We start from the raw sequence: 21,885 nt of genomic DNA, 5'->3' as shown, positions 1-21,885 counted from the left end.
CAACCTCTCACCTCTCAGGGGTTTAGGGTCCTGTCCAAGAACAAAACCATGCATGGAGAAAAACTACAGCACTGAAGAATCATTCGGGTATTACTCTTCAGAACAAATTCTAGATGAAGACAGCCAATACTGAGTCACAAACCAGGCACATGATACTTACATCCAAGTGTCAAACCTTATCTATTCCAGTGCCCACATCTATCACAGGAATTGAGGATAGGAGCCCCCTGTGGATTGCACAAGCGTCCCAACCATTTACATACACTCTTCTTGATGGAGTGGACTGGGAGGAACCCACAACTGTCCAGTCTATCTGGAATCACATACATGTAGAAAATTAAGACCACAAGGAACCTGGTAAAAGAGAAGCAGCACCAAAGGGACGAGCACAGAGGGGAGGAGGGAGAGATCTGGGCTGGGGCATCCAGGGAGACCTCCCCAGGGGAGTGGAGCTGGGATCCATCCTTAAAAGAGCAGTGGGAGTGGTTAGGCCAAGGGATTTAGGAAAAGGGCTTCCCTGGTAGCTCAGATGGTAATCTGCCTGCAATGCAGGAGACCCGGGTTTGATCCCTGAGTCAGGAAGATCCCCGGGAGAAGGGATATGGCAACCCACTCTAGTATTCTTGCCTGGAAAATTCCACGGACAGACCATGGGGTCGCAAAGAGTCAGACACAACTGAGTGACTAATGCTTCACCTCACTTCATGCCAAAGGAAAGACACGATCCAAGAGCAGAAGGGAAAGGAGGGCTGCCATGGACTGAGAAGGATGAAGCGGTCACATGGGCTATGATTCTGCCTTCACCTGAAAGCTGACAGCAATGATTTAAAGCATACTGAAACATGTGAACGCTCTGTAAATGTTAAAGGAATTGATTCTCGGCAGAATCAGGGCAGACTTCATACAAGTGGCAAGGGGCCAGGTTACTAAGGGCTAACAAGTCAAAGACCTAGGAGGCCGAATGTGGATGGCTGTTTCAAGCTGAAGCACAGCATGCAAGGAGGCGTGGAAGGATACAGGGGTGAGCGGCGGTGTACCTGGGCACCACCACCATCTCCGCGTGCGCTGATGCTTCCCCCTGCGCCTCACACACACCCGCCTCTCCCAGCCGCACCACCACCCCAGGCCGTGTTCTTCCACTGGCTCTCCCAGATGGCCAGTCTCAGCCATCCACCCTGTTCCCGCTGCCCCCTGCCCCCCATCTCCGCAGTGCACTAGAGCCACCAAAACCCACAGGCCCGCTACTGCCTGAAGCCTTTTGGCGACTGTGCGCCTTGTTCTCTGCAGACAACCCACAACCCCTCATTTGCTTAGGGCCCCTGCATCACTGGCTCACCCCGGCTTCCAGCCCAAGGCTGCCCTCCCTGCCCTGCCCAGCCCATGGCCCGACCACACCCACCTCCCACCACCTTCTCCTTTCTGCAGGCAAGCCCTGTGCAGGGAAAGTTCCCTCTGCCTCCTGCCCCTCGTCCCCCTACCCTCACCTCTGCATAAAGGTCCTCACTCAGAGAAATCCCCCCTGACTCCTCTCCCCCAAAGCCCCAGGCTTGGTGAAGTTCCTCTGTTTACACTCGAATCACAGCCCAGATACTATCAGCCCTCGAGGGCAAGGTTCACATGGACACAGCTTGGCGCTGAGCCCATCATAGGTGGGATGGATGAGTGATGCATGGTTGCTGGGCTGGAGAGCAGACTGGGGACAAGATGGGAAGATTTGAAAGTCCTCTGACCTTTATGTCATTGGGCAAAGACAGCCTGGTCCTGCGTGGCCTCGCTGGCAACACCGCTGGTCTCCATCACTGCTCCCAGCACCAACCAGGGCAGCTGACTCAGCTTTAAGACCTTCATCAAAGGGCAGCAGCAAAAAAGGCTGGATCTGCTTTCCAATCCCCTGCTTCGGGGTGTGTGAGAAGCCCCCAAGCCAGCAGAACTGCTTCGTCACCCAGCTCGGCAGGGTGACATGGCTTCCACCTCACCGGCTCAGAAACACGGTCTGTCCACTGGTTCACGAAGCAGGTGGGATGGTGCCCCTGGTCTGTATGTGAAAGACCGTCCCCTGCTACAGATGGGCTCTGCCTCAGGGCCCCAAATTTATCCCAGTTAGAAACAGGACACTCCTGCCCCTCTTAAGGGAGGTTCCTCCCCACCCACTCTTCCCCCTGTACCCCCCTGGCAGCCAATTTGCTGGTGGCGATTACCATCACCAGATCCAGAACTTAGATGCCTGCCCCCTCCATCCCAGCGCTGCCTCCTGGGGTGTGTCTTCAGTCAGCCGTCCCACAGATACTCTTGCCGCCACATCTGCCCCTGTGGAGCCTTAATCCTGGACAATCTAACTAGCTGAACTGACATGTTCTGCTGAGATTCAGGCTTGTCAGTATGAATTCCCTGAAACTCTCTCTCTCCTTCAAATGTCAAGGTGCTTGCTACCTGCTACAGGAAGATGAAACTCCAAACATTATGCCAAGTGAAAGAAAACAGACATCAAAGGCTACATATTGTATGATTCGCTTTATATGAAATATGCAGACTTTGTTGTTCAGTTGCACAACTGTGTCCAACTCTTTGCAACCCCATGGACTGTAGCATGCCAGGCTTCCCTGTCCTTACATCAGCTCAAACTCATGTCCATCGAGTCAGTGATGCCATCCAACCAACTCATCCTCTGTTGCCCTCTTCTCCTCCTGCCTTCAATCTGTCCCAGTATCAGGGTCTAAAGAAAGATCAGTGTTGCCCAAAGGCTGGGGGTGGGGAAGGGCAGGCTGAGAATGGCTGATGGGCACAGGGTCTCCTCTGGGGGGTGAAAATGATTTGGGATTAGACAGAGGTGGCTGGGGTACCACAGTCTGGGTGAACTACATGCCACTGAATTGTCCACTTTAAAATGGTTAATTTCAGGGGCTTTCCTGGCTGTCCAGTAGTTAAGACTGTGCGCTTCCACTGCAGGGGGCACAATGCAGGCTTGATCCCTGATCGGGAACTGGAACTAAGATCCCGCATGCCATGCTGTGAGGTCAAAAATTTTTTTCAAAAAAGTTAACGTCCTATTATATGACTTTTGCTTCAAAAAAAAAAAAAATTCAAATACTTAAAAAAAAAAAAAAAAAGCTACTCTTTCCCTCCCAATCCATAAAATGAGGCTCAGCATCTCCTACTTGCCTGCCTCCTTCAAGAACTGACTGCTCAACTCTGCTTCCCCCTTTATCTTCAATTTTTTAGTAGTTGATAAGCCTGTTCAAGTTTCCCCAACCTAAAATCCTTCTCTTAACTCTATTCTACCCTTGAACGTCACCTAGAACCGTCTCAAGATTTCATAAAAAGCAACAAAACACTTCTAAAAGTGACAGGTAAGATATACACAAAACTCCTATAAAAATGAATGGGCCAACTTGCAAGAAACTCTTGAGATCAAGATGGAGGCAGGCATGAGTCAGTGAAAAGGAAGCTCTCAGATTCCCTGGGAGTTGTACCCTCTGGAGAGACGGGAGCCACACAGGGCTATTTAAAGGTAAATTAAAAGTAAGTGGAAAACCTCTGTTGCATTAGCCGTATTTCAAGTGCTGTAGTTACTACCTGTGACTGGTGACTACTATACCGGACAATGCAAAACATACCCCATAGAAACACCTGAGCACATGGAAGCGAGCAGCTCACTGTGCAGTGGCACCTGAATCAAGACATCACAGAAACTGAGGGTATAAACAGCCTCAAAGAAGTCCCCAGGGTAAAGGACAGGGCAGGCGGATGTGTGTCGACAGCTCCCCAAAGCAGAACGCTGCATGGTCAGACATACAAAAAGGCCAGAAGGACCTTCTGGTAACACAAGAAAACGGTAAAGGTTAAAGGGTTAAAAAGAACAAGGTGGAGATGTGAGGATGTGATGCTTGGCCTCCCTGATGGCTCAGAGGATAAGCAAAATCGTTGTCAAAATCAATAGTATTAAATAAAAAAAAAAAAAAAAAGTTAAGAAGTATCTATTAAACAGACATGAACAGAAAAGAAACTAGCTATTTTTAAAACTATTCCAAAAGACAGCCAATCTGAAGGTCCCAAAACAATAATGTACAGATGGGAAAGAGAATGAGATTTAAAAAATAAATAAAGTGAACATCTAAAAAGGTATTTACACCACACTGAGACCTTAAGTTACTCCTTTCTGCTCTGGATTTTTATTTTAAAAACTGACAGTCCTCCAGTATGGCATCTATGCAAACAACCAGCATTGTCAGAGGATATAAATTTACTTTGAAATATTACCCTACCTAAGGGTGGTACTTACAGACCTTCAATTGACCAAAAACAGTATACTCGATGAAGTTCACATATGAAGGTGACCTTCAGAGACCCAAAGTGATTTTAAAATCAATGTCTAATGGGATGAATGTCAACAGGTAAAACCCATATAAACAAAAGCTCTCTGAGTTTCTCAACTTTTAAAAGTACAAGTCCTAAGAACAAGAAGTCTGAGAGCTGCTGTATTAAAAACTGCATACAGAATTTCTCTTCCTCTGTAAAGTTTCATCTCTAAACTGGCATTAAAATTTGGCTTCTCAACTTAAAAGCAAAATTCCTAAATATACCTCAAAAAGCACAAGCTAGCAATAACGAATAAAACGTACAATACATATGATTTAAAGCACTCTGTGAAGTAAGTTCTTACCAATTTCCCAGTAAATTAGACTGTATATAGCAGGCTGGGCTGATTTTCATATTATCATGTGGGTGAAAAACACTGAATGTTTCTTTAGCACAATACTAACTTTCCTTTCAAAAGAAGATACTCTTCATGGAAACTCATTCACCCAAACCTAAAATTTTAAGTAATAAATAAGACCTAAGCATTCTGTGGTGAAAAGTCACATTAGGTAGTACTGCAAATAGAATGTATTAACTCGTCAGCCAGTATACAGATGCTAAAGTGCTTAAGTACTTACATATGTATCATATATATATGAGAGAAAGAGAGAGCTCAGAATCAGCATTTTTCTGCCACAACAAAATACCTTTTAAAAAACCACACTTTCCATTTGCCTATCACCTCAGGTGTCCAGTTGTCACTGGGTCTTCAGTTCTCTGATTCATGATGCTAATGGGCTCAAGGGAGCTTCATGCAGGAGGTTTCCCAGCCTACTCAAGGGAGCCTGTCTTTCCTGTCTGTGGTTCACTTTCTTCTTCCTCTAAACGGTGTGTCAGTGGCAGGTACGCCCCTGACATCACTTGGGGAATGTAATTACCAACAGGAAAGCAAGGTCCCCACTGAATGGAGAAAAGCAAGTCAGCAGAGACAGACAGAATGAATATGAGTAAGAGGGAGAAATTTACAGGACGCGCCCTTCTCTCCAAAATAAGACTCTGAGAGTGACATTTCAGAGCTCCAAGCATGACTGCCATTGTTTATTCCTTTGACAGAGAGCAGTGCTAACAAGAGAACGAAATCCATGTGCCGCTGAACACCCAGTTGCTATAAAGGTGCATCATGCCCTCCCATCTGTCTGTGAAGAAACCCAGGGCTTTCAGACTAAAGCTCAGGGCATTCACCTCAGGTCACGGCCACAGAACAGCTATTTGCAGGTTTCTCTATAAAATGTTTTTTCTGTTTGCTTTCTGAGATTGGAATACATCAGAGAAAATGACTGCACGCCAAGCTGACCGTCTCATTAAGGGAAACAATTTGATTTCAAGAGAAAAGAAACATCATGACTGTTTTGAGGGGACAGTAGCTGAAATGTCAAGAAGGGGCACTGGGGTTGGGACCAACACGTCCTCTCCCACCTCCTGATCAACGTGGCTTAACTCTGCTGTACTTGGTTACACTTCCCGGACACTGTGGGGACTCTGTCTTAGAGGCGTACCAACTGATGTGAAAGACAATGCACGAGATAGCACCCACGAGTCTTATTTAACCAAATCAACGGGCAAAGGGAAGAAAGAAGAGAAAGTTTAGTTGGTTAACTTAGAATGAATGGGATCTTCATTCTAAGAATAAGAAGGAAATGATCTTATTTCCTTTTCTGGAGAATGAAATGGAACTCCTGGAAATTAAACTGACTTTCTTCACATGTGGTATATGGACATTGTGCATGGTAACTCACTTCAGTCGTGTCTGACTCTCTGTGACCCGTGAACTGTAGCCCGCCGGGCTCCTCTGTCCATGGGATTCTCCAGGCAAGAATACTGGAGTAGGTTGCCATGCCCTTCTCCAGGGCATCTTCCCGACCCAGGGATCGGAGCCAGGGATCAAACCTGCGTCTCTTATGTCTCCTGCACTGGCAGGCGGATTCTTTACCACTAGCACCACCGTTATTGGTCAATTCATCTTATAGGCTAAGTTAAATTTAGCACCATCTTGACTGAAAACTTGTAAATGCAAATTACATGGTGCAACTTCCATCAAGTAGAAGGTCAGTGATCAGAGAGGGAAGATGGCAGCAATTGACAGGTAAGAAGGCAATGAGTGTGGTGCTACAGGAAGACACCTCTAACGTCAATACACCTGTAACTTCAATCACTATAACCAAGTTCATTATAAAGAACAAAGGAATTCAGAAATCAAGGACTTTCAGGACGTAACCAAGTCTAAAACAAGTGTATATATAGTTCATTGGCAAATTGATATTAAAAAAGGAAAAGATGTGGAAATGTTCTAGCAAGTACCATCCATTTTCCTTGTGCTAGGACAAGCCAAGTTTTGTTTAGGCTCCATCCTCCCCAGCTCAGTAGGTGAGATCTGACAGGGTCAGGACCCGGGGTATGTGCGTGGGGGCGGGGGAAGTAACCCCGTGACCACTAGTGACAGACCAACAGGAGCCACAGAGGCTTCTGGGAAAGAGACATGCGACTCAAGGTGAACGATGCAAGGGTGGTAAGATTATGTTATTTCTAGTTTTTTAAAACAATAATTTAGTATTAACTTATTTTTATCTACTAAAATTTTTTAAAGGTTCATAGAATTCAGGTGGCAGAAAAAAAAATGTAGGCAAAAAACACTAGGAAAAACTTGTTAACGTTAAGGAATGTGACCTATTAAATCCTTCAAAAGAGCTGCTGAGTTTCTTCCCCATAAAAAACTTTAGAGAAAGGGAACAGATAAGTCATGACCAATGACACCAGTCCTGGATCCCCAACTCCACACTCAAGCGCTGTTTCCACGTGCTCGTGCCACCGACATATACATGGTGCGTCTGCACCTCAGTCCCAACAAGCCAAGCCTCCCTGCCTCCTGACTCCATCCAGGTGATTCTGCTCTTGCCGTCACCTTCCAGGAACCCAGTCCTGAAAGCACGCTCCCCGCTGCATGGATCCCAGGCCAGCCCTGTGACTCCAGTCACCCTACCCCCACCCTGTCCTGTCCTATCACCTCTTTGCCAGAACCATCTCCTATGAACTCCTTGGCCTCCAGAACCTCCCCGCATCCAATCCATCCAATACATACAGCTTTCACACTGATCTCTTAAAGCACAACTCATTCACTCAGCACACACTTACTGACCGCTGTGTCAGGTAACCAACCACCACAAACTTAGTGGCTTATTGTTGTATTAGTCGCTCAGTCATGTCCAATTGTGTGACACCATGGACTGCAGCCCACCAGGCTCCTCTGTCCATGGAATTCTTCCAGGCAAGAATACTGCAGCAGGTTGCCATTCCTTTCTCCAGGGGATCTTCATGACCCAAGGATCGAACCTGGGTCTCCCGCACTGCAGGCAGATTCTTTACCGTCTGAGCCACCAAGGAAGCCCTAGAAGTTCTTTTAATAACACAAGTGTATCTTATAAGTCAGAAGTCCAAAACGGGTCTCGCTAGACTAAAATCCAGGCATGCGCATGGCTACTTTTGGAGGCTTTATGGGAGGACCCTTCTCCTGGCCTTTCCCAGCTTCTACAGGCTGCCTTCTGTCGGTCCATTCACAGTTACCTCCTCCGTCTTGAAGGCCAGCAACACTGGGCCCAGTCTCCTCACACCCCACCCTTCTCATTCTTTCCCACGTGCCTCTTCCACATTAAGGACCCTTGAGAAGTGAAAGTGAAAGTCGCTCAGTCATGTCCTACTCTTTGCGACCCCATGGACTATACAGTCCATGGAATTCTCTAGGCCAGAATACCAGAGTGGGTAACCTTTCTCTTCTCCAGGGGATCTTTCCAACCCAGGGATCGAACCCAGGTCTCCTGCCTTGCAGGTGGATTCTTTACCAGCTGAGCCAGGAGGGAAGCCCCTTAAGGACCCTTGGGGGTTGGTTACACTGAGCCCACCTGGATAACCTAGGACACTCTACTTCAGCTGACTGGCAGCCTTAATTCCATCTGTAGCCTTAATTCTCCACATAGTCACAAGTGATGGGAAACTGGGGCACATCTTTGAGGGACTTTATTCTGCTGACCACAAGCACCTTATACGAGGCCCTGGGCATGGCCAACATTAAACACAGGCTGCCGTCAAGCTCAAGTCAGTCCTTCAATACCAAATGTTAATTGGCTCCCAGTGCTTAAAGAGTTAAGCCTAAACCACTTAATCTTACAGGGAAGCCTTCCTTGATTTCCAAACACTCCTGAGCGACTTACTTTACCTGACCTCCCTGAAGTCCCCTAGCACTGATCTCAACCTGCAGAACTGGGAGCACCCAGCTCACCCACTTCTGCTCCACACCCACTCCAGTGCCACTCTCAGTGCCTGCACCATGTTCGCCCCAGCAGACACTCCCCACGCTCCAGCTCACACTCCACCTGCCCTCTCCGACGCCCAACAAAGCCCTGTGGCCCCAGCTGGCCATTCGGCAGGGACGCAAAGAGTTCAGGCAGACGGGTGGCCCAGCACTACCATCAGCTGACTGTGCGGCCCGGGCCCGCCATCTGACCTCTCCGCCTTGCTTTCATCAGCTGTCAGGTGAAGAGCAGCCCAAACTATTTCTAAATCTGCGCCCTGTTCTAGGAAATCCTCGATCCCGAAACCCACTATCTAATCAAGGTCAGCATCATGTCAGCTGAACTATTGCACTCCCTTCTGATGGAGGGTCCCTGCCTCTGGTCTTGGCGTTGCTTCCCACTTCCCAAAAAGCATCTTTCTAGATTACTCGTCTCAAAACCAGTTAAAGGCTCTTAGGACAATGCTCAGATCCCTCAATGCGGCCTCAATTCCTCCTTTGCTTCTCCTTACAATCAGTTCCTCATGTGCTACCTGCCTCCTCCCTCACAGCCTCTGCCTGAATGCCTGCTTCCTCTCTCCAGCAGGCAGATGTCTGCTCAGTCTCCAGGCACCCTTCCCCGGACCTCTGGGTCTAATTTAGGGGGTCCCTTCCTGTCTGCGCACAGCACCCCACACTGTGCTCTCGGTGCTCATCACTATGGTATCAGTATCTGTTCCCTGGCAGTCTCTTCCACAGACTCCAACTTCCACATGGGCAGCACAGTCACTCTCATCCACCCTAGTACAGGCCGGGGGGCGGTCACCAGGATTCCGCCCAGGTCAGCAGGACTCTGAGCTGCCCACAGCCACTCAGAATCAAGATGAGATTTCTCAGTCTGTCTGCAGATTCGTGTGGCTGTATGTTTAAAGTCCTGGCTAAGGGAGACATAAGCGACACTGTCGGGGGTTGGTTTCTGGGAACGTGCCTTAAGAGAAAACAGAACTGAATCCTCGGCCCCGTCTACTCTGTCTCCTTCTCCATCCTGCTGCCTCCGAGCCCGACACACAGTGAGCTAGGAGCCTGCAGCTGGTCACCCCGTACCCTTTCCCCAGCCCTTTTGTGCAAAATACAAGTAACACCTTGTTTTGAGATGCCATTAGTGGCACCATGATTATTTTGGGATCTCTGTCACCTGCACTCAAACCTAATGCCCTACCCACAGCACCAACAGCGATCTACTGCATCAAGTTCACACCTCACCTCTCGAGCTGGGTTACAATCTGTCAGTAGGTGTACTGTCATATGTCCCTGCAGGATCCACGCACTGGAGCAGAGGGCAGCAGAGAACACAATGGGGAGTAAGTGGGTATGGTCAGTGAATCAATGACCACGTGGCAACTGAAGCAGACAGGCTCCGTCCAACCTACACGGGCTGCCTTAACCTTGGCTCAGTGTTGCTGCTGCTGCTGCTAAGTCCCTTCAGTCGTGCCCCACTCTGTGCGACCCCATAGACGGCATCCCATCAGGCTCTTCCGTCCACGGGATTCTCCAGGCAAGAATACTGGAGTGGATTGCCATTTCCTTCTCCGTGGCTCAGTGTTGAGGCCAACCAAAATTAGGTTAAAAAGAGAGTGTCAGTTTCGACCATTATTTGACCAGGAAATAGATGAGTGCATAGTCACCAGCGTGCGTTCTCTTCCTTCCTTGGGCACAGTGCCACAATAAATCCCTGGCTTATTCCACCTAAAAGCTCTACAAGGTAACATGCAAATAAGCAAGGCCCTTTAACACAGCACACTGAAACAGCATCCTCTGCTCCTGGCAGACGGCGGGGGGACGTTTTGCAATTTGCTCTACTCCCTCAGCCTGGGTGGGGGAACAGCAACCCTAAGCAGGGAATCCAGCCCCCTAAGGCTGCTATCTCCTAGAGCTGGCTTCCCCGCGAGGGCTCATCTGTGCAGTGTTACAAACTCTCAAGCTTCTCAGGCTATTGAGGCATACTCACCTTCACAAAGCCATAAGCACAGATTACAGAACTGATTATACCCAAAAGGTACAGAGAGAGAAACATTCATGCAAATAATTGCCAGATACCTACCACATGCCAGACAGCACACAGGTACCAAGGATACACAGGGAACCTGGAGCAGACAGGGGAGGAAAGCCCTAGTTGTCCTCCTGATGAGAAGGAGGCTGACGCACACAGAGGTCAGCTGGCTATAACCAAGGTTACAAGAGCCGGAAGGGGTAGGAACAGCTAATTGAGTAAATAGCATCAGAGGTTCCAGGGTGTGTGAGTCTGACTTACAAGAAACAGGGCCTTTTCTGTTTAGTTGGGTTTGCTTTCGTGTGTTTTTGTCAGTGGGAAGCAATCGAGGAAGCGTCCGGACACAGATGGTGCAGAGCAGAGATGGAGCTGACGGGGCATGGGTGGGGAGATGTGGGGTGTTCAGAGTGAGAGGTGCAGGCAGGAAGTCAAGCAGGATCAAGGATGGCCCTAAGTGAAAGTAAACGAAGCTTTTCGTATGGAGTGCATGGATCCCACTGACGTGTCAGAAGATCTCCGCAGGAAGGAGCCGCGGGAAACCAGGCACCCTGCAAGGGCTGGCGTGCTATGAAAGGAGGGTGGCAGCAGACACAGCAGAACCCGAATGGACAACACTTGGCGACTGACGGATGGAGGGAAGGAGGAAGGATGTGGTTGACGGGAGAAGGACCCTGGCACTGATGGCCTGGGCAAACTGGTGACGGGGATGCGCCAGGTCATGCTGGCAGACAGGAGACAGGTTTGGAGGGCGACCAAGTGAATCAGCTGATGAGAAGTTGGAGCTTCTGATGAATCTGGAGCTCACAAGACAGAAGTGGATAAGAAACAAATGTCTGAGATGGACAGCAGGTGGGCAGGTGGATACGTGAATCCGTGGGCAAGGCAATCACCCACTGAGATTGGGTTTCCAACAGTACTTTGCAACGATTCATCTATATTTTGAATTTTGGAAGTCCTTTATAACATGCCAGTCCCATTTGCAAAACGATGGTACACTCAAGCATGGAGCTCCGTACCAGGGCCCGATGTAGGGCACCTACCATCACTCTGCATTCAGAGCCACCTTCCTCTGGGGTCCCTGCTGCTGCTGCTAAGTCACTTCAGTCATGTCTGACTCTGTGCGACCCCACAGATGGCAGCCCACCAGCCCCCACCGTCCCTGGGATTCTCCAGGCAAGAACACTGGAGTGGGTTCCTGAGCCTCTTCCAAACCTACTATGTCTTGCGAAGCAAACAGAAAGGAGCTGCCATAACAAGCACAGTACATAAAGCATTCTCCGGGACATGAAGTCCTGAAACACTGTACTTAAGGGGCTATTTGGAGAAGCTCTGACCTGTTTTAAGGCAACCACCTTCTTGGATGAAGCAGACTTGCAGACAATCAACGGCTGCACTGATGAGGACAGGCGATTCTCTGCAAGTCTCTAACTGGTCCCTTGAAGCCCGGCTTCAGGAGAGTGAGCTCTACTGCAACCCCATTTCTAATATACAAATCAGACTGCAATTGCAAGTGGCCGGGAGACAAACATTTAAGAGGTTTTTAAGCAACATCAGCTGCTGTGAGCAGCTGCTTGTAATTCTAAATCTGACTGCAGCCTCTTAACTGATGTGATTACTTGAATATTCAAAATAAATTATCAGGATCTCCAAGATAATTCATACAAAATATACAAACGCAGTGTTACAGCCTCAGCTGAAATGAAGAGAGAATGGAGGAACATAATTAACAAAGATAAGTTATGCACCCCCTCGAGAGAAAAGGTCTTAGATTTTAATTCAAACAGTGTAACATAAATATAGATATGACAGGAAAACACATTTCTTTTTTATATAAAAAAATTCAATCTAAACCCCCACATTTTATAATTGTTTGGGTGTGGGGTGCGAGGGGGATGAAAAGAATAACAGGCAGAGTTAAAATGTATTTAAAAAAGAAAAAAGCCTACAATGTGGCATATTTAAAAGCAAACACAACCCAGTAATTATCTATCATCTCCTCTACAGCCAATGGTTATTTCACCACCTGGTTACATTCCATGCTAATACATAAACCACTCTGAATTTTGTGATCCTCATATTTTAGGGATTATGGTACTTAGAGCCATCATAATATTGTCAGGCCTAGTGACCCACACCCAGAAAGAAAACTAAGAAGTCCTAAAAGAGAAAGAATCCCAAGAGAACTAAAGGGGTGGGGAAGGTGTTAGTCTCAACAACCTGAACAAGCAGCCTTTAATCAGGCCTGTGTCAGAATGACCTAGATGTTTCAAAACACACACGATGTACATCTCTACCCAAGGGGAAGCAGACAATCTGGAGGTTCCCTAGAGGATGAGGGTGCCCTTCCCTCCCAGCCCACAGCCCTCAGGTTTTACATATCTTGTAGATCAAACCCAGGTGGGCCTGGGGCCAAACAAGGAAACTGATGCTGGACGCCTTCGACCAGGCTGGATGCGAACCCTGCCTCTGTCGCCTGCTAGCTGGGAAGCCTTGAACAAGTCACCTAACCTTTCTGTGCCTTAGTTTCCTCATCTGTAAAACTGGGGGTACCGATTTCATGGGGGAGCCTTGGTGGTGAAGCACCTTAGAAAAGTACCTAACATGTAGTATATGTAGCACCCACAGAGAGGCCTCATCCTCTTCATAAGTCCCGAAGTATTACACTGCCCAACTGCAGCATCATTTATTCTTCTGAAGAACATTACTCAGCTGACTCAATCTTCTATTATAAACAATGCTTCAGTGAACATTCTAGTCAATAGAGAGATTTTTTTTAAATGATGCTCATCAAATTCAGTCAGTCCCCTACTTAACTTTTAGGTATAATACTGATAGTCTCAACAGCCCCTCCACCCCAAACTAGGCACAGAAGTCTCAAAGAGGTGGAGTGATTGGCCCACCAATGCCTGTCCAGCTCTCAGGGCAGAGCTGGACCCCTGGTTCCCTGCAGCTGCTAACCTGAAAGGCCTCTTCTCCAGTCCCCTTCCTACTGGTTTGCTAACTTTTAAAAGCATGTAGTAGATACTTTTTGGAGAAGGCAATGGCAACCCACTCCAGTACTCTTGCCTGGAAGATCCCATGGATGGAGGAGCCTGGTAGGCTGCAGACCATGGGGTCGCTAAGAGTCGGACATGACAGAGCGACTTCACTTTCACTTTTCACTTTCATGCATTGGAGAAGGAAATGGCAACCCACTCCAGTGTTCTGCCTGGAGCTGCCGTCTACAGGGTTGCACAGAGTCGAACATGACTGAAGCGACTTAGCAGCAGCAGCAGCAGTAGATACTTTTAATAAATGCACTTTAGATCCATAGTAAACATTTGGAAGTTTTGTAACAGGTAAACTCAAACTTTCACAGAGGTACATATCAGCTCAAAAACAGGGTAGATACAAGTGTCAACAGCCCCTATAAATATTCAGGTAATGTACTTTTTCTGCCAAAGCCTGAAGCAGAGGTACCCTAAATACTATCCCCAAGGGACATCAGCACATGGCGAAACTTCCCAGCGAAGCAAATGAATAATTATTGAATTCGGTGTCATGAGAACTATTCTTTGGGGAAGGAGAAATTGACAACAATTACTTTGTAGGAGCATGTGCTGTGCCAAGACAAAAGGAACAGGTACTTCAGGGTTCAGGATAATTCAGATAAGATAAGAACCGGAGTGGCCAACTCTGCAGTGTGGCTCTAATTAGGTCTGTTTAGTATGCACGCCGGAGAAGGCAATGGCAACCCATTCCAGTACTCTTGCCTGGAAAATCCCATGGACGGAGGGGCCTGGTAGGCTGCAGTCCATGGGGTCGCTAGGAGTCAGATACGACTGAGCGACTTCACTTTCACTTTTCACTTTCATGCATTGGAGAAGGAAATGGCAACCCACTCCAGTGTTCTTGCCTGGAGAATCCCAGGGACGGGGAGCCTGATGGGCTGCCATCTATGGGGTTGCAGAGAGTCAGATACGACTGAAGCGACTTAGCAGCAGCAGCAGTATGCACATATCAGAGGTTAGCTCGGACAGGGTGAAACTGTTGACAACGGGGGAAGAACTGTAACATAGAGATGGAACCTGTAACCAGCATGTGCTCACAAGAGGGCGTGAATTAGTATCAGGATTGTCATTTGAAGCTGCAGTTGTTTCAAGAAAATGGTTATTCTAATCAGAGAAAGCATGAGAGTCCCAGCACTAGAAATCTTAAGTGAAAAACTATTCTCTAAACCCCAGTCATTAAGAAGACATCAAACAAAAGGTACTGAAGTCTAACAAGATACAAGGAACACTGGGGTTATCACACATCACTGCGCTCAACTGGGACCAGAAGGGGAGCGGGCAGGGAGGACAGGATTCAGTCTTCCTAAAAGCTCAGCAAGTACGACTATTTTCAATCCAGGGGCCACACAATTTTAAAAGCAAATGTATTTGAGTCAAATAAAAGTATCCTCATGGAGGAAACATGTCAGAAGGAACCAAGCGGCTTGGTAATGGTAACGTTTATGGGTTGAAATCAGGGTGGGGTGGGAAGGCGCTTCTATGACACAAACCCCAATATGAGGCGGGTCTACCTTTCTGAACAACTAACTCTGCTAGGCCGGAGTAACTCCAGCGGTTACGTTTAACTTCTTAAAGAGAAAACTGTAATTTCCATCCCTGATTTCTGACATCTACCTTTCAAAGACCTAAAGGATTTCAACTTTGATTCTCTATCCCTGATCAAACAGAAGCAAAGGATTTGCTCTCTGCAAAAGCGAACATAAAAAATTTTCGTTCTGAAAGGATCCTGAAATTCACCTTGGTATAACTGTTTAGTTTTAAAGGACCAACGCCCAGAATTGATTTAAGGTTGAAGGCAGGTTTAGGATAACAAACCAGGGCGGCCGGGTGCCATACAAGGACAAGGCATCCTACCCAAACCACTGTACCTTCCAAACCTCTCAGATTACTTCCGTTTCAATAAACAAAGGAATATGCATGTGCTTTACTATAATCCCGTATTACAAGGCAATGTTTATTTTATGTGAGTTTAGGTAATTCAGTGGATGAGAGGACCCAGAGGCCTTGGTTCTTACTCTGCCAGCAACTGACTCCACGAGCTCACCAGTACTGAGACTTTCCTTTTCTCATCCACAAGCACCCTGATTTCAGTAATATTAAAACAGGAAAGAGGGCTCGTGTGATTTTACCATGCCACTGATTACAAGATGCATCACTACCCAGGTATGTTAAAACGTGAAAAACTGCCTGAAAATGGATGAAATGTGGTGGAAACACATCTTTCTAATGTGGCAGACAAACACTGGCTGCAAAGAGGAATGGGGACCAGAGCGGGAGAAAGAGCCTGTCTGGATGGATCATGGGCCCTTGAGATGTTTCCAATGGAGAACAAAGCCTCCTCTCCCTCCCTCCATGACGCTGCAGTTCTTCTAACCCCCACGCCGGAGAGCACCCTTCCTCTTGCTGGCCCTCAATCCGGCTGGTCTTCAAGTTGCGTAGATCTTCTCCTAGAGACATTCTCAAATGATTAGCTCGCTCCAGTATGTGCTCGTGGCCGTGGCTCCAGGTGAGGCCTCACCACTGCCTGGCCTACTCCAACAGCCTCCCAGTCCACCCTCATATCCCCCATGTCCATCCTCACCAATCCACCCCACGCACTCTGACAATACTCATGTCCTTGGAGCACAACATTCAGGATACACTCCTTCCAGTCCAAAAGCCTCAGTGGTCTTGTGACAACATCTCAGGAAAGACAATAGGCTAGGAGGTCAAGACCACCCAGGCTAGAATGCTTTGTGACCTTGGGCAAGCGTCTAAACTTCTGAGCCTCCATTTCCTCACTTGTAAAGTGGGAATGCTTAGAGTACCAACTAATAGTACTTGAGAAAAATCCATGTAAGAGCTCAATGCAGAGTCTGACACGTAGTAATAGTTTAATAAAAGTTAGCCCTTATTATCAACAACTTGTCTTACTAACCTTTCTTCCCACTTCTGCCTGTCAGCTTCATGCATCTGGGCTACTTGCTTTAATGCCCAATGATGCACTTGTCGGCTCTCTAAACTTTCTCTCCAAGAATGCCTGTTCTCTGTGCACCTGTAAGATTCCTCTATGATGGGTAAGGTGAAATTCAAATGTGGATTCCGTTCTGTTTCATTTAATTCAATCCTCTCTTTGATGGGGCCTGACATCCTTGGTGGCCCTTATAGCCAATACTGGCACACCCCTATATCCACAGAGACTTACCCTGAAGGTGTAGTTTAGCAGCCAGGTAGGTGTGGTGAAACTTAAATGCACTTCCTCAGTTTGGGATAGGTCCCAGGATATCAGATTTCCACTCTTCTAGTTATTACTTCAAGTAACCAAGGCCTAAATCAAGGCCAAGGACCCTCTCTGGAAGGTGGCCGCAGTTCCCATATGTGAATATGGTAATAGGGGGTCTAGACTGGAACTGGCAGTCATCTTGCAAGATCAGCCTATGGACCTAACAAACATCTGGGAAGACTTCAGAGAAACAGAACATAAGTTCTGCCTTTGGGACTTTTCAGGTCAGGTGGTCATTTAAGTCCATCTGGCACTGGGTTCTCTGTCTCTTGCACAGAAAGCATACTAACCAGCTGGGCAATGTGAGGCGCTGATGACCTGGCAAGCTCTGCCATAAAGCTTTCCCAGATACAGTGAGAAAAGCCCCCTCTCAGAAATCTGCTTCTGATCCCCTTCTAGTATAAGGTGCAGATTAAGTACAGGTGTAAAAGGATTAAAGTATAAGCTACTTCAGAAACTGTGTTGTTCAGCTTTGTATACAACCCCAAGACACACACACAGCACACACTCAGTAGCTGACAAGCCAATAAACTGATAGAAAGAGTGAATCAAATGTGGGCTAAAAGGAAGGAACAGACTTTACAGATGTGAAAGATGGCGAACTGTTAATCTTGGATGGCTTGAAGATGGACCTTTATTCATGAGGTTAGATTTTTAAGTTACAGAGTAACAGAGTTACATAAAGGGCAGAGCCCACTGAACAAATCCGAGCAGCACAAGGACAGAGGACGGGGCAGGTAAGTTGCAGGAGACAGATCTACATGATTTGGACAAGTCACCTGGCATCTCTAGGCCTCAGTTCTCAATTCTTTATAAAAGAGGTAGGGGATATAACTTCCCACAGGGTGGATGTAAGAATTATCTATGGAAAGCAACTATTAACAGGAAGGTGCCCACATCAGTAATACCTGAAACTGAATGTATGCAAAGACAAACCCACTGGGTAACTAATGGAAACAGTAACTGTTCCCATCAGTAACAGAAGAGTTGGTAGGCACAGAGGAGGGCTTAAAAATAATTAGAAGTTTTCTTAGGGGAGAGGGACAGGATGTGGCCGAGTAAGGGGCTGAGTAAAAAGTAAAACCATCATTCATACTCTATACTATCTACTTAGGCATCAAAGTCACCCTAAAGATGGTAAACAGCTTTGCTGTGATTTCTGTAATTCAAGTTGGAAATAAGACACCCAAGGACTGATACTCACTTCTACAAACAGGAGGACAATCAACAGTTATGCTGAGAGAAAACGAGGAGGTAGTGGCAAAGAGATCCTTGCAAACACCCCCAAATTAAGAATTCTGACACCACTCCCCCCAAAGAAAAAGCTCAGTAGATCCCAGGCAAAGAGATAACTCACCTCATTTTCAAAAACAGCTTTGTTGGAATACTGGAATTAGTGTCTGTGAAAACCTAATTTTAAATATTTTCCCAGTTATTTGAGATTCTCCAGCTTTATTCCTGGCCACATCCCCTAAACCTCACTTCCCTTCCCCAAGAAGAAAAATAAGTGAAGAAGAAACATTTATCAAACCACTATTTGGCAAGCCCCATGCTGGGCACTTTCAGCTGTATCATCTCATGGAATCCCTAGCAATTCTGGAACATGAAACCCTGAACAGAAATGATTTCGAAATTGAGTCAAGAAGCTGAGGACAGAGTCTGAAGTAATGTACTTCTCTTGAAAAAAAATCTGACCGTCAAATTTTAATACACTTTCTACTTTCACTTTCAGCTAAGTTCTATTCTATATTCTGTAAAACTAGCCATCAGTAACCATCAATAACATTTCTCCTTTTGTCTTCAGTTAGAAACAAAAAAGAAATGCGAAAAAGAGAATCTGTCCAGAAAAACTTCCTGTCAATGAGAAGTTATAATCTAGGGTAAGAATGCAAAAGGGACATGAATGACTTTTCTCTTCCAAGTACTGAGCTTTCCCTGGAGAATCCCAGGCAGCATCCAAGCGGACTGAAACAGTGATGCGCTTGTCCCCTCACCGCGGATGCAAAGTTAAACTGTTCATCCACAGCCACCGAACGCCAAACCGGTTGTGTCCGTATCTCTAGATTCTGCCCCAGTGTTGTTGGCTGAGAGGTGCAAGCAAAACAAGCGCACCCAACAGGTTATCTACTGAGTGGTTAGGGAAACAAGTTACAAAACCTAACAAGGAACACGAGCTCTTCCGTGCCAGCCTATAAAGAAAGCACTTCCTGCCACCGGTCCCGCTATTAAAGAATTAAGGCTCCCCACCACTCTCCCGTCGCAACCCTAGGTTCCGCAGCCCAGTTCGTAGGTCATGCACTGGATTCTTCCATTCGGGACTCCCCACCCCCACCCCAAAGTGGGCCAAGTGCATTATCCACATTTGCAATCAAGAAGCCAAGAGCTGAGCTCAACTACAGTCGTGAGCAGGGGAAACCATCACCCTAAAAGTGCAAGGGCACGGAACGGTTGGTGGCAAGACACAGTTCTGAAGAACAAGTCTTGCTCCAGGCACGACTCCCACCACCCCGAGGCGGGCTTGCGAACGCTGGGGTAGGGTGGGGGGCGAGTCTTATCTGCGTTTAAACTGTAAAAGAGGACTTTTCCTTGCTACTCACAGCAGACACGACCCGGCTGCGAGCCGCTCCAGCCCGCGACCCCACCGCCCTTGCGCCCCGATTCCCTCAAGAGTAGCCCAGGTGGTTCCCGAGTCTCCGCCCCCGCGCTTCCCCACCGGCCTCATCCTCTCCGAGGACCCCTGGCCACAGTTATCTGGTTTTAATAAAAACCGAAGTGTTCCCAGGCTAGCGGGCTCGCCTCCGGGGCGGGGGCAGAGGCGGGAGGGCAAGAGAAAAAACGAAAGGCCCGAGGGGACCGACCCGCGCTGCGACCTCCTGGCCCCGCCGTGGTCCTCCCGGCTCACGCGGGTTTTGTTCTCCGAGGAAGCGCGATCGCTCTCGGGCTCTTCCCTGAATCTCCGGCCGCGCGTTCATCTAACCCGGGCGGGTGAACTCGAGCTCAGAGCCCACCCGCCCTGCCTCCCGTAGGCGAGCCGGGTGCGTTCCCGCCGCGCCAGTCAGTGGGCACACCGTCTACCGGCGGCTTCCACCGCTAAACAGGTGAGACAGCATCTCGCAGAAACGGCCGGGGCGCCTGCCGTCGCGCCCTGAGACCCGGGTCCGGCGGGCTCCTTCGCCACGCGGGCGCAGCGCGGGCCGGGCCGGCAGTCGCTCGTGCGCTCCGGGTTCAGAACCCAACAGCGGGGTCGCATCCCTGGGTCCCGGCTGCGCGCCGGCGCGGGTGTCATGGCCGAGCGGCGGCCAGCCAAAGTTTTCCGGAGCCGCCCGCTTACCTCTTAGGCCGAGCGCAGCGGCGGCTCGGAGAAGCGGCTAGGCGGAGGTGGCGGCGGAGCCCCGGGACCAGCCGAGCCAGGAGGAGGCTGGAGGGAGGTACCGGCCAGCAGGAGCAGCCGCGATGAGAAGAGGAAGGCGCCGGGTATCTACAATCAGAACGTGGGCTGACCGTGACGTCACAATGGCGCGGCCAGCCAATCGCCGTCCGGAGGCCGAATCTAGCGCTATGATGTCATGCGGCCCGGGAGCCAATCGTGAAACAATAGAACTTTCGTGATTGTAAATTCCAGAATCCGATGCAGTGGAGAGCAGTGGTCCGGGTTGGTCCCCTCTGGTTCACGTGTCTCTGGACAATTTTATCCGCTTTCTTCCTAATAAGCCTGCGTGGAACGCAGAGCCTGCGCAATAGCACCGGTGAAGTTCCCGATGCCCTGAACTCTGTTTCTCTCAGTGCCAGGCCTGGCAGGGTTGTGTGGCTGCGTTTGGACGGCAGACGCCCACTGTGGTGCTGTCTCCTCGCGGGCTCTGGAAGGGAGCCAGTTCTTGGTTTTAGATGAAAGGGTTAAATGCCTACGGACGTACTAGAGCTAACGAAATAGGGCAGCAACAACAACAAAAAAAGCGCTAGAAACTGGTGCTGCAGCTTAACTCCCTGTTGGTAGATTTACCGTGATTTTTCTTAGGGATTCTGATTTTCCCTTAGTGATCACTGCCAACTCCATTTCTCCTCAAGACTTTTTGTAGGAAATAAGGTGAGGGAGTAAGTGACATCTTTTCAACTAGACAAATACAAGCACATAAGACAAAGTGCTTTGTGTTTGGGGCATGAGTAGATCCTTGCTGTTTTTAATTGATATTTGGATAATTTAAGGCCTTCATCATCCTAGTATCCTATACTTTCTTCATGTCAGGTCTCAGAAATTAAACCTTTCTCCCAGTGCACTCTAATTGTATTTCTGTTACCCAAAGCCCATGGATCCGACATAGCCAACTATTTAATGCAGACAAATTTATCTTACATACTTTTTATCACGTGCCAGGTGTGTTCCAGGCACTGAGCCATTGCCCATTGCCTTAAGAATTAAGATGTTGAAACTATACACAAATTAGATAATGTAAACATACACAAATAACTAAGATTTTTTAATATCTGATTGCCATCCTACTCCACAAACACTGACTGCAGTTTGCAATATTATGCTTGGTGTAAAAAACTGCAAGAATTCCCTCCCCAAGTAAAATGATACAGTCAGGAGACAGCTACTGTACAGAACGGTAAACTGCTTTGACAGAAGCCAAGATACATAAATTGATGAATCACTTTCTGTCAAGGGGCATGTGAAAAAGCATCTGTCAGAGGCATAGAAGAGTTGAGCAAAGATGAATCCCTTACTCTTCATTCTTCTGCTGGAAGTTCAAGGCCAGAGCTGGTTCAACTCTCTGTCACCCTATCCAAATCTATCTTTCCAGGTTTTAAAATTTTCAAATGTAACTTGCTATTCCAAAAATCTCAAGTTTTATACCACACAGAATTGTTTTTATTGTGTTTACCTATCAATAAAATGTTTTAAACC

The 21,885-nt window shown here is 47.8% G+C and overlaps 1 protein-coding gene across 1 annotated transcript in view; it reads right to left on the bottom strand.

The window, feature by feature from the left end:
• ELOVL5 (ELOVL fatty acid elongase 5) overlaps positions 1-20,543 on the bottom strand; it is a 73,242-nt gene extending 52,699 nt beyond the window's left edge. Inside the window, exon 1 of the mRNA XM_070360640.1 lies at positions 20,311-20,543. The gene's annotated coding sequence lies outside the window, so the exon portion shown is untranslated. The remainder of the gene's footprint in view (positions 1-20,310) is intronic.
• Between the last annotated feature and the right edge of the window lie 1,342 nt (positions 20,544-21,885).

Source organism: Bos mutus, chromosome 23 (genome assembly GCF_027580195.1).
Source record: "Bos mutus isolate GX-2022 chromosome 23, NWIPB_WYAK_1.1, whole genome shotgun sequence".
Lineage (NCBI taxonomy): Eukaryota > Metazoa > Chordata > Mammalia > Artiodactyla > Bovidae > Bos > Bos mutus.
Note: the sequence above shows the minus strand (reverse complement) of the source record. Positions and strands in the feature narration are given on the sequence as shown.